The following is a 15,915-nucleotide window of genomic DNA, read 5'->3' on the forward strand; positions in this document are numbered from 1 at the left end:
GCGGCTCACTCCTGGATTGCGTCCTACCTGACCGGTCGCTCCTACCAAGTGGCGTAGCGAGAAGCTGTCTCCGCACCACGTGCTCTCACCACTGGTGTCCCCAGGGCTCAGTTCTAGGCCCTCTCCTTTTCTCCCTATACACCAAGTCACTTGGCTCTGTCATATCCTCACATGGCCTCTCCTATCATTGCTACGCTGACGATACACAACTAATCTTCTCCTTTCCCCCTTCTGATAACCAGGTGGCGAATCGCATCTCTGCATGTCTGGCAGACATATCAGTATGGATGACGGATCACCACCTCAAGCTGAACCCTGGCAAGACGGAGCTGCTCTTCCTCCCGGGGAAGGACTGCCCGTTCCATGATCTCGCCATCACGGTTGACAACTCCGTTGTGTCCTCCTCCCAGAGTGCGAAGAGCCTTGGCGTGACCCTGGACAACACCCTGTCGTTCTCCGCTAACATCAAGGCGGTGACCCGCTCCTGCAGGTTCATGCTCTACAACATTCGGAGAGTACGACCCTGCCTTACACAGGAAGCGGCACAGGTCCTAATACAGGCACTTGTCATCTCCCGTCTGGATTACTGCAACTCGCTGTTGGCTGGCCTCCTGCCTGTGCCATTAAACCCCTACAACTCATCCAGAATGCCGCAGCCCGTCTGGTGTTCAACCTTCCCAAGTTCTCTCACTTCACCCCCTCCTCCGCACACTCCACTGGCTTCCAGTTGAAGCTCGCATCCGTTACAAGACCATGGTGCTTGCCTATGGAGCAGTGAGGGGAACGGCACCTCTGTACCTTCGGGCTCTGATCAGTCCCTACACCCAAACGAGGGCATTGCGTTCATCCACCTCTGGCCTGCTGGCTCCTTCCTCTGCGGAAGCATAGTTCCCGCTCAGCCCAGTCAAAACTGTTCGCTGCTCTGGCACCCCAATGGTGGAACAAGCTCCCTCACGACGCCAGGACAGCGGAGTCACTCACCACCTTCCGGAGACATTTGAAACCCCACCTCTTTAAGGAATACCTGGGATAGGATAAAGTAATCCTTCTACCCCCAAAAAAAAATTGTAAAGTGGTTATCCCACTGGCTATAGGGTGAATGCACCAATTTGTGAGTCGCTCTGGATAAGAGCGTCTGCTAAATGACGTAAATGTGCCCTTGAGCAAGGCACTTAACCCTAATTGCTCCTGTAAGTCGCTCTGGATAAGAGCGTCTGCTAAATGACTAAAATGTAAATGTAAATGTAATAATACAGTATCGTTGGTACAGGACAGGTATAATACAGTATTGTTGGTACAGGACAGGTATAATACAGTATCGTTGGTACAGGACAGGTATAATACAGTATCGTTGGTAGAGGACAGGTATAATACAGTATCGTTGGTAGAGGACAGGTATAATACAGTATCGTTGGTAGAGGACAGGTATAATACAGTATTGTTGGTAGAGGACAGGTATAATACAGTATCGTTGGTACAGGACAGGTATAATACAGTATCGTTGGTAGAGGACAGGTATAATACAGTATCGTTGGTAGAGGACAGGTATAATACAGTATCGTTGGTAGAGGACAGGTATAATACAGTATCGTTGGTAGAGGACAGGTATAATACAGTATCGTTGGTAGAGGACAGGTATAATACTGTCAAGAGGTGAGGTGTATGTGGGGTGGAAGTCAGGCGCAGGACACCGAGGCTCAGTCCAACAGAGTTTACTCAAATAATCCAACAAGGAAACGGTAAACAAACTGCCTCGAAAAACACAGAGGCGAGCATTACGCACAATGCGTAAAACACTAAAACAGAAAACAAGAAACGAAACACGCAGCACTACGACAGGCGAACAACAACACACAATCCTACTAAGCAAACAGACAGAACTTATAGGACAGGTGATCAATAAACAATTGGACACAGGTGTGACAGACAGACAAAAGCAATCACACACAGAACAAAGATCGGTGGCAGCTAGTACTCCGGGGACGGCGACCGCCGACGCCTGCTCGTACAAGGAGGAGGAGCAGCCTCGGCAGAATCCGTGACAGTACCCCCCTTGACGCGCGGCTCCAGCCGTGCACCGACCCCGGCCTCGGGGACGGCCAGGAGGACGCGGACCCGGGCGCGTGGGATGCCCACGGTGGAACTCAGTCAGGAGGGATGGATCGAGGATGTCCCTCCTGGGCACCCAGGACCGTTCCTCCGGACCGCACCCCTCCCACTCCACGAGATACTGGAGACCACTCCTCCGGCGCCTCGAGTCCAATATAGTCCGGACCCTGTACGCCGGTGCCCCCTCGATGTCCAAAGGGGGTGGAGGGGTCTCTCCTATCTCCTCCTCTTGGAGTGGACCAGCTACCACCGGCCTGAGAAGAGACACATGGAACGAGGGGTTAATATTTTTGTACTCAATAGGCAGTTGTAATCTGTAACACACCTCGTTCAATCTTCTCAGGACTTTGAAGGGCCCACAAACCGCCGACCCAGCTTCCGGCAGGGCAGGCGGAGGGGGCAGGTTTCGAGTCGAGAGCCAGACTCGATCTCCCGGTGCGTACACCGGCCCCTCACTGCGGTGGCGATCGGCGCTCGCCTTCTGTTGACGGATGGCACGCTGCAGATGGACATGGGCAGCGTCCCACGTCTCTTCTGAGCGCCGAATCCACTCGTCCACCGCAGGGGCCTCGGTCTGGCTCTCGTGCCACGGTGCCAGGACCGGCTGATACCCTAAAATACACTGGAAAGGTGTTAATCCGGTGGAGGAGTGGCGGAGAGAGTTCCGGGCCATCTCTGCCCAGGGATATACCTCGACCACTCCTCCGGCCGGTCCCGGCAATAGGACCTCAAAAACCTACCCACATCCTGGTTAACACGTTCAACCTGCCCATTGCTCTCTGGGTGGTACCCCGAGGTAAGGCTAACCGAGACCCCAGGCGTTCCATAAAAGCCCCCAGACTCTGGAGGTGAACTGGGGACCTCGGTCGGACACAATATCCTCGGGGACCCCATAGTGCCGGAACACGTGGGTAAAGAGGGCCTCGGCGGTCTGTAGGGCAGTAGGGAGACCCGGCAGTGGGAGGAGACGACAGGCCTTAGAAAACCGATCCACAACGACCAAAATGGTAGTATTACCCTGGGAAGGGGGTAGATCGGTCACAAAATCTACAGATAGGTGGGACCATGGTCGTTGTGGAACGGGCAGAGGATGTAACTTACCCTGGGCAAATGTCTAGGTGCCTTACACTGGGCACACACCGAGCAGGAGGAGACATAAACCCTCACATCCCTGGCTAACGTTGGCCACCAGTATTTCACGCTAAGGCAGTGCACCGTCCCACCAATACCAGGATGTCCAGAGGAGGGTGATGTATGAGCCCACGAAATAAGCCGATCACGAACCTCGAGCGGAACGCACGTCCGCCCCACAGGACACTCGGGGGAGTAGGGTCGGTACGCAGCGCCCGCTCGATTTCCGCATCGACCTCCCATACTACCGGAGCCACCAGACAAGACTTCGGCAGTATGGAAGTAGGCTCAATGGACCTCTCCTCCGTGTCATACTGTCGGGACAGTGCGTCTGCCTTACCGTTCTGGGACCCAGGGATGTATGTGATCTTAAACACAAACCGGGTTAGGAACATGTTCCACCTAGCCTGACGAGGGTTCAATCTCCTAGCTGCCCGGATGTACTCCAGGTTGCGGTGATCAGTCAGAATGAGAAAAGGGTGTTGAGCCCCCTCAAGCCAATGCCTCCACACCTTTAGGGCCTGGACTACAGCTAACAGCTCCCTGTCCCCAACGTCATAATTGCGCTCCGCCGAGCTGAGCTTCTTGGAGTAGAACGCACAGGGGCGGAGCTTAGGTGGCGTGCCGGACCGTTGTGACAGGACTGCCCCTATACCGGTCTCGGACGCGTCCACCTCTACTTGGAAAGGCAAAGAGGGATCCGGATGTGCCAGCACCGGGGCCGAGCGAACAGGTTCTTCAGCTTGACAAATGCCCTGTCCGCCTCAGCTGACCACCGCAAGCGCACCGGACCCCCTTTAGCAGGGACGTAATGGGAACTGCAACCTGTCCAAAACCCCGGATAAACCTCCGGTAGTAATTAGCAAAACCCAAGAACCGCTGCACCTCTTTTACGGTGGTTGGAGTTTGCCAATTACGCACAGCTGATACCCGATCTACCTCTATCTCCACGCCAGACGCGGACAACCGATAACCCAAAAAGGAGACGGACTCCTGGAAGAACAGGCATTTCTCTGCCTTGACATACAAGTCATGCTCCAACAGTCGTCTCAATACTGGCGCACCTGGGCTACATGCTCGGCTCGTGTAGAAGAATACACTAGAATGTCGTCAATGTACACCACTACACCCTGCCCATGCATGTCCCGGAAAATCTCATCAACAAAGGATTGGAAGACTGAAGGAGCATTCATTAACCCATACGGCATGACGAGATACTCGTAATGACCCGAGGTGGTGCTAAATGCTGTTTTCCATTCATCCCCCCTTAATGCGCACCAAATTGTACGCGCTCCTGAGATCCAACTTTGTGAAGAAACGCGCTCCGGCGTAATGACTCCGTCATCGCCGCAATCAGTGGAAGTGGGTAACTGTATTTTACTGTGATCTGATTGAGACTACGGTAATCAATACACGGGCGCAATCCCCGTCCTTCTTCTTCACAAAGAAGAAACTCGAGGAAACCGGAGAGTAGAGGGCCGTATGTATCCCTGTGCCAAGGACTCGGCTATGTAAGTCTCCATAGCCGCAGTCTCCTCTTGAGACAGGGGATACACACGACTCCTGGGAAAAGCTGCTCCGGTCTGGAGATTTATCGCACAGTCCACCTGTCTATGAGGAGGTAGCCGTGCTGCTCTCGATTTGCTAAACGCTAGTGCTAAATCCTCATACTCGGGGGAATGCGCAGTGCGGGCACTTGGTTCGGACTCTCTACCGAGGTCGCCCCTATGGAAACACCTAGACATCTCCCTACACACTGGGCAGACCACTCCATAAGAGCCCTCTGTTGCCACGCTATGGTAGGATCGTGGGTGCTTAACCAGGAAGCCCCAACACCACTGGGTACGCAGGAGAGTCAATCAGATAGAACTGAATGATTTCCTCATGACCCCCTGCGTAGTCATCGTCAGCGGTGCCGTGACATCCCTGATTAGACCCGACCCCAACGGCCGGCTGTCTAACGCATGGACAGGGAATGGAACTTCTACCGGCGAAGGGGGAATTCCTAACCTAGCACAAAATGCCCGATCAATAAAGTTCCCAGCTGCGCCTGAATCTACTAGCGCCTTATGCTGGGAATGAGGTGCCACCTGTGGAAAACGCACAGGAATGCTCATGTGACCAACAGAGAGCTCTGGGTAAGTGGGGCGCCTACTCACCTGAAATGACTCCCCAGTGCGTGACCTGTTGTCCCCTCTCTCAGAAGACCCTCCCCAGCACCTGGCCGCGGTGTGTCCTCCACGGCCACAGTTGGTGCAGGGATTGGCCCTCCTCGGGTTCTCCCTCCTCCTCTCTCTAGCGCCAGCACCCCCGAGCTCCATAGGAATTGGCTCAGAGGTGCTGGAGGATGGAATGGACGACCCCCACTCGGGACGCCCGCGGGCGGCCAGCAGGGTGTCAAGCCTGATGGAGATGTCCACCAGCTGGTCGAAGCATAGGTTGGTGTCCCTGCAGGCCAGCTCACGACGAACGTCCTCTCGCAGGCTACACCGATACTGGTCGATGAGGGCCCTCTCATTCCATCCCGCATCCGCAGCTAACGTCCGGAACTCCAGTGCGAACTCCTGTGCGCTCCTCTTCTCCTGTCGGAGGTAGAACAGACGCTCCCCGCCGCCTTCCCTTCAGGTGGGTGATCGAAGACTGCCCGGAAGCGGCGGGAGAACTCAGCGTAGGTGATGGTAGCTGCGTCTATTCTCCTCCATTCGGCGTTGGCCCATTCCAACGCCTTACCGGATAGACAGGAGATGAGGGCGGCGACGCTCTCGTATCCCGAGGGCGCTGGGTGTATAGTAGCCAGGTATAGTTCTATCTGCAGGAGGAAACCCTGACACCCGGCTGCAGAACCGTCATATGCCCTCGGGAGCGAGAGCCGAATGCCACTGGGTTCCGGTGCTGAGAGAGGAGGACTGGTCGTTGGTGATGGGATCGTGGGTGATGGCGTGGCACTTCCCTCGTCACAAGCGACTCATCTTGTTGGACACCTCGTCAAGGGCGGCCTCAAGTTGCTGGAACAAGATGTCTTGATAGCGTAACTGCTCCTCCAGCAACCTGGGTGCCGCTACTGCTCCTGCTGACTCCATGATGGTGTGTTGTTCTGTCAAGAGGTGAGGTGTATGTGGGGTGGAAGTCAGGCGCAGGACACCGAGGCTCAGTCCAACAGAGTTTACTCAAATAATCCAACAAGGAAACGGTAAACAAACTGCCTCGAAAAACACAGAGGCGAGCATTACGCACAATGCGTAAAACACTAAAACAGAAAACAAGAAACGAAACACGCAGCACTACGACAGGCGAACAACAACACACAATCCTACTAAGCAAACAGACAGAACTTATAGGACAGGTGATCAATAAACAATTGGACACAGGTGTGACAGACAGACAAAAGCAATCACACACAGAACAAAGATCGGTGGCAGCTAGTACTCCGGGGACGGCGACCGCCGACGCCTGCTCGTACAAGGAGGAGGAGCAGCCTCGGCAGAATCCGTGACAAATACAGTATCGTTGGTACAGGACAGGTATAATACAGTATCGTTGGTACAGGACAGGTATAATACAGTATCGTTGGTACAGGACAGGTATAATACAGTATCGTTGGTACAGGACAGGTATAATACAGTATCGTTGGTAGAGGACAGGTATAATACAGTATTGTTGGTAGAGGACAGGTATAATACAGTATCGTTGGTAGAGGACAGGTATAATACAGTATCGTTGGTAGAGGACAGGTATAATACAGTATTGTTGGTAGAGGACAGGTATAATACAGTATTGTTGGTAGAGGACAGGTATAATACAGTATCGTTGGTACAGGACAGGTATAATACAGTATCGTTGGTAGAGGACAGGTATAATACAGTATCGTTGGTAGAGGACAGGTATAATACAGTATCGTTGGTAGAGGACAGGTATAATACAGTATCGTTGGTAGAGGACAGGTATAATACAGTATCGTTGGTAGAGGACAGGTATAATACAGTATCGTTGGTAGAGGACAGGTATAATACAGTATCGTTGGTACAGGACAGGTATAATACAGTATCGTTGGTACAGGACAGGTATAATACAGTATCGTTGGTAGAGGACAGGTATAATACAGTATTGTTGGTAGAGGACAGGTATAATACAGTATCGTTGGTAGAGGACAGGTATAATACAGTATCGTTGGTAGAGGACAGGTATAATACAGTATCGTTGGTACAGGACAGGTATAATACAGTATCGTTGGTAGAGGACAGGTAAAATACAGTATCGTTGGTAGAGGACAGGTATAATACAGTATCGTTGGTACAGGACAGGTATAATACAGTATCGTTGGTACAGGACAGGTATAATACAGTATCGTTGGTACAGGACAGGTATAATACAGTATCGTTGGTAGAGGACAGGTATAATACAGTATCGTTGGTAGAGGACAGGTATAATACAGTATCGTTGGTAGAGGACAGGTATAATACAGTATCGTTGGTAGAGGACAGGTATAATACAGTATCGTTGGTAGAGGACAGGTATAATACAGTAGTGTTGGTAGAGGACAGGTATAATACAGTATTGTTGGTAGAGGACAGGTATAATACAGTATTGTTGGTAGAGGACAGGTATAATACAGTATCGTTGGTAGAGGACAGGTATAATACAGTATTGTTGGTAGAGGACAGGTATAATACAGTATCGTTGGTACAGGACAGGTATAATACAGTATTGTTGGTAGAGGACAGGTATAATACAGTATCGTTGGTACAGGACAGGTATAATACAGTATTGTTGGTAGAGGACAGGTATAATACAGTATTGTTGGTAGAGGACAGGTATAATACAGTATCGTTGGTAGAGGACAGGTATAATACAGTATCGTTGGTAGAGGACAGGTATAATACAGTATCGTTGGTACAGGACAGGTATAATACAGTATCGTTGGTACAGGACAGGTATAATACAGTATCGTTGGTACAGGACAAGTTAATACAGTATTGTTGGTAGAGGACAGGTATAATACAGTATCGTTGGTACAGGACAGGTATAATACAGTATCGTTGGTAGAGGACAGGTATAATACAGTATCGTTGGTAGAGGACAGGTATAATACAGTATTGTTGGTAGAGGACAGGTATAATACAGTATCGTTGGTACAGGACAAGTTAATACAGTATTGTTGGTAGATGACAGGTATAATACAGTATTGTTGGTAGAGGACAGGTATAATACAGTATCATTGGTAGAGGACAGGTATAATACAGTATCGTTGGTACAGATTAGGTGGCGTTCCAGGTTGACTTTTTTTGCAGTCTCGCTGGTCATTAGGAATAGGGTGCCATTTGTGACGTACATACGCTTTCTTCTGGGACAGTTTAATGTACTGAGTTTGTGGGTGATATGTACACTACCGTTCAAAAGTTTGGGGTCACTTAGAAATGTCCTTATTTTCCATGAAAACATACATGAAATGAGTTTGAATAGGAAATATAGGAAAATGCATAGGAAATGTAGTCATTAGGTTAGAAAAAATTATTTTTAATTGAAATAATAATTGTGTCCTTCAAACTTTGCTTTTGTCAAAGAATCCTCCATTTGCAGCAATTACAGCCTTGCAGACCTTTGGCATTCTAGTTGTTGAGGTAATCTGAAGAGATTTCACCCCATGCTTCCTGAAGCACCTCCCACAAATTGAATTGGCTTGATGGGCACTTTTTTAGCAGACGCTCTTATCCAGAGCAACTTACAGGAGCAATAGGCCCTTTTCACGATGACGTCATCTAACTTCCGCCTTTCCGCGTAGCAGGTTAACTTCACTTCCGTTCGCCCGTAACCTGAGACTTCTCAACGAAAATACAACTGTTGACCACTAACTAGCAAGCTAGCTACTTGAAGAAATTCCAAAAGGTACGTTTAAGTTAAATTAGTAAAGTTAAGAGTAATAATGTTTACGTATATGCAATGGTTTGTAACTTGCTAACGTTATTGTTAATTCATAATTGTTCACTGCCTTAGTTACTTAAAAGTGGGCTAACGTTAGCTAACAACAACTTAGTACCAGATACCGATAACGTTAAAGGTAGCGTTACATTGCTGCCTGGCTGTAATGTAACAAGTTTACTTAGCTAGCTATCTAACCCTTTGTTAGGCAGTTAGTTTATTCATGAATGTATAGTAACTCACCTATTCAAATACTGTTGTGCATGATAGCTAGATAAATATTGATTCCTGGTCAAAGCTGAATGTTAATTTAGCTGTTTCTTTTCTCTCGGTGTCTGTATCGCAACAGTATCCCATCCAACACCGAAGCATGGCACAATCTTCGAGAAGATGCTATTGCAGTGTACCATTTTGTTCAAACAACAAACAGAAATTCCCGTATCTGAGTTTTCACGATTTCCCTGTTGATGGAGAAATACGTGCCCGTTGGGTGAGGGCGATCAGGAGAGATGAGGGACCAAGTTTTAAGATTCTTCGTGGGAGCACCTTTGTTTGCAGTCAGCACTTTCCCCCTGAGGATAGATACACATCGTATTAAGTTTAATGATACAAAATCAGAGCTCAGACTGAGAAACAAACTGATCCACAGTGGAACTTTGTGGAATCATTCTTATTAAATCTGCAACCGCAGCAAAACACAACAAAAAGAAAACTTATCTATCTTAACCTATCTTATCATAATGTTAGAGAACTGTTTATCTGAGAAACCTGAAGCCGATGAGCCTCCTCATTTTTCTTCATGGACCTGTAACATCGCCCTCTCACTGTCACCTCACCGTTAACTACACTTGAGACTGTTTCAATACAGTGATTGGGAGAAAGGGCGCAGCATTAGCCATTAATACATTACTGACTCTTATCTTACGGTCGATACAAACAGCAGTAATATTAAAAAGAGGCTGCAAAACAGAAACTCGTCAGCTCATAACCTTCGCTAGCATAGGGCTAATTTAAGCTAAATAAAGATAAACACGTACCTTCATAATCAAACAGGTAACCTTCAACGAAGAACTTGTAGCCTTTATCAAGCTTCGATCTTGAAGTAAGGGACCACTTGTCAGCAAGTCGTTCTACGTCGTTAAGTCGTATTGGTGGCAGATGTGAAAGGGACTGGGTGAACTCCATAATGATGTGCTACTAGCTAGGTTGCCCTAAGCGACACCGGATGTAAACATAACCTGCATCGCGGCAGAACGGAAGTTGTCTGACGTCACGTGAAAAGGGCCTATTACAGGCACAACCACTAAGCTAACTTCCGCCCCACAACAGCTCAATAGAGTTGAGATCTGGTGACTGTGCTGGCCACTCCATTATAGACAGAATACCAGCTGACTGCTTCTTCCCTAAATAGTTATTGCATAGTTTGGAGCTGTGCTTTTGGTCATTGTCCTGTTGTAGTAGGAAATTGGGTCCAATCAAGCGCCGTCCATAGGGTATGGCATGGCGTTGCAAAATGGAGTGATAGCCTTCCTTCTTCAAGATCCCTTTTACCCTGTACAAATCTCCCACTTTACCACCACCAAAGCACCCCCAGACCATCACATTGCCTCCACCACGCTTGACAGATGGCATCAAGCACTCCTCCAGAATCTTTTCATTTGGTCTGCATCTCACAAATGTTCTTCTTTGTGATCCGAACACCTCAAACTTCAATTCGTCTGTCCATAACACTTTTTTCCAATCTTCCTCTGTCCAGTGTCTGTGTTCTTTTGCCAATCTTAAACTCTTCTTTTTATTGGCCAGTCTGAGATATGGCTTTTTCTTTGCAACTCTGCCTAGAAGGTCAGCATCGCCTCTTCACTGTTGACGTTGAGACTGGTGTTTTGTGGGTACTATTTAATGAAGCTGCCAGTTGAGGACCTGTGAGGCGTCTGTTTCCCAAACTAGACACAAATGTATTTGTCCTCTTGCTCAGTTGTGCACCGGGGCCTCCCACTCCTCTTTCTATTCTGGTTAGAGCCAGTTTGCGCTGTTCTGTGAAGGGAGTAGTACACAGCGTTGTATGAGATCTTCAGTTTCTTGGCAATTCCTCGCATGGAATAGCCTTCATTTCTCAGAACAAGAATAGAAGAAGAGAGTTATTTGTTTCTGGCCATTTTGAGCCTGTAATCGAACCCACAATTGCTGATGCTCCAGATACTCAACTAGTCTCAAGAAGGCCAGTTTTATTGCTTCTTTAATCAGCACAACAGTTTTCAGCTGTGCTAACATAATTGCAAAAGGGTTTTCTAATGATCAATTAGCCTTTTAAAATGATAAACTTGGATTAGCAAACACAACGTGTCATTGGAACACAGGACTGATGGTTGCTGATAATGGGCCTCTGTACGCCTATGTAGATATTCCATTAAAAATCAGCCGTTTCCAGCTGCAATAGCCATTTACAACATTAACAATGTCTACACTGTATTCCTGATCAATTTGATGTTATTTTAATGGACAAAAAAAATAGCTTTTCTTTCAAAAACAAGGACATTTCTAAGTGACCCCAAACTTTTGAATGGTAGTGTAAATACTAAATGTCTCGTTTGGTCCTGTGCCAAAATGTGTTGCAACTGGTATTCTTTAAACTAGATTTCAATCTTAAATTCCATGTTTATAAAAGTGTATATACAGTAGTTGTTATTGGTGATGTGTAGTAAAGGCTGGAGGTAATATTAATCACAAAATCCACTTGAGCTACATGGTGTACTTTTAAACCCCCAATAAGTCAAGAAGACACCACTCAGAAAACATTTTTATTTAATATATTTTCAATTCAAAACAAGTGGTGTTTCTTTTCCACAGGAACACTGTACACATGCACTAATTGCTGTCAGCACCACTTTGTCAGTGTCAAGCAGGACAGGATGCCATAACTGAATGAACCTGTAAAATGACTCACTTCACCTGGAAAAACAAAGGACGCATCTCATAATTGTACCATATATACAGTGAGCTCCATAATTCATTGGACAGTGACCATTGTTTTGTTATTTTGGTTCTGTACTCTAGCACTTTGAGTTTGAAAAGGATACAATGACAATGAGCGTGAAGTGCAGACTGTCAGCTTTAATTTGAGGGTATTTTCATACATATCGGATGAACCGTTTAGAAATGACAGCACCTTTTGTACATGGTCCCCCATTTTAAGGTACTACAAGTTTTGTTAAATTGGCTTCACAGATGTGTGTTGTTAGGCAGGTGTATTCATTTGTGTCGTTAGTGAATGCAGGAGAGCTGTTGATGAATAGTAATGATTCTAGACGTTGCTATTGCCTTTGGAGGTTGTTATTGGGGTGTGACAACATGAGGAAGACAGCAGTGTCGATGCAAATGAAGTTGGCCGTCATAAGGCTCAGAAATGAAAATCAATCATTCAGGAACATTGCAAAAACCCTGGCCATGCCCAAGTCAACAGTTTTGTTCATCATTAACAAGAAAAAAACAACCGGTGAACTCAATTATGTCAAAAGACCCAGTAGACAGAGGAAGACCACTGTAGTGGATGACCGGAGAATACTCTCTATGGTGAAGAAAAAACCCTGATAACAGCCCAACAGATCAAAAACACTCTCCTGGATGCAGGTGTAGATGTGTCAAAGTCCTACCATACGCAGAACACTACACCAGCAGGACTACAGAGGGTACACTACAAGATGCAAACCACTGATAAGCCTGAAGAACAGAAAGGCAAGATTACAGTTTGCTAAAAAGCACCTAAAAAGAGCCCCAAGAGTTCTGGAAAAAGTATTGTGGACAGATGAGACAAAGATTAACATGTACCAGAGTGATGGAAAGACAAAAGTGTGGAGAAAAAAAAGAAATGCCCATGATCCAAAGCATACCACCTCATCCATGAAACATGGTGGAGGGGGTGTTATGGCTTGGGCCTGTATGGCTGCCAGTGGAACAGGCTCACTTGTCTTCATCGATGATGTGACTGCAGACAGAAGTAGAACAATGAATTCTGAAGTCTACAGAAATATTTTATCTGCTCAGATAAAACCAAATGCCTCCAAACTCATTGGACGGCACTTCATCATGCAACAAGACAATGACCCTAAACATACTGCTAGAGCAACAAAGGGTTTTTTGATGGCCAAAAAGTGGAAAATCCTTGACTGGCCGAGTCAATCACCAGATCTGAATCCAATTGAACATGCATTTTACATGCTGAAGAGGAGACTTAAGGCAATAAGTCCCCGAAACGAGCAGGAACTGAAGATGGCTGCAGTACAGGCCTGGCAGAGCATCACCAGGGGAAGATACCCAGCGTCTGGTGATGGCGATGCATCGCAGACTTCAAGCAGTCATTGCATGCAAAGGATATGCGACCAAATATTAACAATGATTACTTTATTCTACATTATGTTAAACTGTCCAATGTTTTTTTATGCCCGAAAATGGGGGGGACTATGTACAAAAGCTTCTATAATTCGTAAACGGTTCATCCGATATATGTATGAAAATACCCTCAAATTAAAGCTGACAGTCTGCACTTCACCCTCATTGTCATTGTATCCTTTCAAACTCAAAGTGCTAGAGTACAGAACCAAAATAACAAAAGAATGGTCACTGTCCAGTGAATTATGGAGCTCACTGTATATGGCACTACTTTTGACCAGGGTTCTGGTCAAAAAGTAGTGCACTACATATGGAATAGGGTGCAATTTGGGACACCTATCAGAAAGAATGTTTTGGGCATAATGTTTTTAGGAACAATCACCAACAAAGTAACAGAAAATATGTTCTCAGAGAATGTCACACACCAGCATCAGTATTACTTACAAAAAAAAATAAAAAATTGGCCTACTATGAAATGAAAACATCAAACAAAAACGCTACAAATTGTCCAGTTAAAATTGCACTTTGGTCTAGAAAAACGACATACTAAAAATAATGAATAATTTAACAAGAGCTTGTCATCAAGCAAATGTGGCAGTCGGCAGACCTTTTCTAAAAACACCAGTACTGTCAAAAGTCTGATGCACTGTAATCATAACAGCAGCTACGTGAGGACAACAGGTCACATAATGAAATAATGCTTTAACTTTTATCACATCATTCATACATGAAAACAGGTAAAACAATGCTTTAACTTGATCACATCATTCATACATGAAAACAGGTAAAACAATGCTTTAACTTGATCACATCATTCATACATGAAAACAGGTAAAACAATGCTTTAACTTGATCACATCATTCATACATGAAAACAGGTAAAACAATGCTTTACCTTGATCACATCATTCATACATGAAAACAGGTCAAACAATGCTTTAACTTGATCACATCATTCATACATGAAAACAGGTAAAACAATGCTTTACCTTGATCACATCATTCATACATGAAAACAGGTAAAACAATGCTTTAACTTGATCACATCTTTCATACATGAAAACAGGTAAAACAATGCTTTAACTTGATCACATCATTCATACATGAAAACAGGTAAAACAATGCTTTAACTTGATCACATCTTTCATACATGAAAACAGGTAAAACAATGCTTTAACTTGATCACATCATTCATACATGAAAGTAATATCCGTGTAGGTAACTGAAGACGAAGCTTCTGACTGCTTTTCAAATAGAACATTGATATCATTCAAAAGATGTCAATAAGTCATATATACTGTATCTAGTCTCAGTCCTATTCCAAGTCAATCAAAATGAGAATCAAATTAAACTTATTAGCTTATAAGTGCTCTTCCTGAATTCAAACCCCTCAAAACTAAAAACAACAACCACACTGAGTGTATAGAACATTATCAACGCCTGCTGTTTCCATGACATAGACTGACCAGGTGAATCCAGGTGAAAGCTATAGCATTGGGGTCAACATGGGCCAGCGTGGTCCTCTGTAGCTCAGCTGGTAGAGCACGGCGCTTGTAACGCCAAGGTAGTGGGTTCGATCCCCGGGACCACCCATACACAAAAATGTATGCACGCATGACTGTAAGTCGCTTTGGATAAAAGCGTCTGCTAAATGGCATATTATTATTATTATTATCCCTGTGGAATGCTTTCAACACCTTGTAGAGTCCATGCCCCGATGAATTGAGGCTGTTCTGAGGGCAAAGGGGGAGGAGGGGTGCAACTCAATATTAGGAAGGTGTTCTTAATGTTTTGTACACTCAGTGTATTGACAACTAGCTAGTTCGCCACAACCATTTTCTCTGATAAGACCCCTGCATCAGAACTCATAGAAATCATTTCTCTTGTTGAAAATTGGGGCTATGTCAGTCTATTAAAAATCAATCTGACAGAACTTTTGACAGTATTTCAATCTGAAGGAAGTATGGTTTGAAATGACTGAAACGCATCAGAAAGGTATTGGGAAGTTCAGAAAATCATCAGGCGATTATTTTGTATGATCTTCTGTGTAGAAAACAACACCATCATTGATGTTCTTCTCCCCCCCTCCAATCTGATTTAGTGCCTGGTCTTGTCCATTCTGTTCTAATGAGGTTTGTGGACATTGGAGATGGAAACAGAAGACATATGATTGGGTCATAATATTTTGTAGCTTAAATGGTTCAAAAGATAGAGCCACACTTGTAGGAAGAAAACAGAAACTGCTCTGTTTATTACAACCTCATCTAGAGGCTAACGGAGGTTACTGACGTAACTCCGGTTCTATGAACAAAGCCCGATTTTATTTATCTCGTGACCCCATTTTCAAATCAGGACACACTATATGGGGTTGCG

This window comes from Coregonus clupeaformis, unplaced genomic scaffold (genome assembly GCF_020615455.1).
Source record: "Coregonus clupeaformis isolate EN_2021a unplaced genomic scaffold, ASM2061545v1 scaf2598, whole genome shotgun sequence".
Taxonomy (NCBI): domain Eukaryota; kingdom Metazoa; phylum Chordata; class Actinopteri; order Salmoniformes; family Salmonidae; genus Coregonus; species Coregonus clupeaformis.